We start from the raw sequence: 862 nt of genomic DNA, 5'->3' as shown, positions 1-862 counted from the left end.
TTTAATTTAAAAAGTACAAATTGGATCGTTTGATTTTTGTATTCAGACGGTTCGATTTGTGTACTCTAAATTTTTTTAATTTTTAAAACACAAATCAAATTCTGTATACTTCCCATAATTTTAAAAAATTTTGAAAATTACAATATTAAAATATATTATTCATTTTATTTTTATATCTATATTTTTTAATTGGAAAAATATAAGGAGCCAATGAAATATTTATACAATGTGTACAATAGAGGTTTATGGAGTATTAGAGATATAATCATTAGTGTTATCTTTTTCTATCAGCTGAAACTTTTGGGATGAGTTATATCGTATTAGATGTTTATTTTAGATAGTATGATAGTATGAGAGATGTTTATTTTGTAACTCAATAGTCTATTGTACACGGATTTGGATCTAAAGTTCGAATTTCACTTTAGAGGGTAAAGTGTGATATTCTACTCTTGAATAGTTTCTCTTTCATATTTATTCTTGGTCCCATCTATGAAATTAATGGTGAGAGATCACACTTTACTCTCTAGAGTGAAATTCAAACTTTAGAGAATCCAAATCCATTGTACACATTGTACAAATAGTCCATTGTCTCTCTAACGGAATCCTTTTTAATTACACAGGGCCAAAATTAGTTGTACGGAAAAATGAATTAACTTTTTACAAATAAAATTAGAGTTACCACGAGAAAAATGTTATTTAAACATATTTTATACACAATAATAGGGATACAAAAAGAATTTGTTATTTTTCTTCGCATGACAATTATCATCTTGTGTGTTCTCTCTCAATGTGTCTTTGTATGATATAGGCCAACTAATCAGTAGAAATAACATAACATCAGGATTTAAAAAAAAAAAAAAAA

This window comes from Arachis duranensis, chromosome 3 (assembly GCF_000817695.3).
Source record: "Arachis duranensis cultivar V14167 chromosome 3, aradu.V14167.gnm2.J7QH, whole genome shotgun sequence".
Lineage (NCBI taxonomy): Eukaryota > Viridiplantae > Streptophyta > Magnoliopsida > Fabales > Fabaceae > Arachis > Arachis duranensis.
This window is presented reverse-complemented; position numbering follows the sequence as displayed.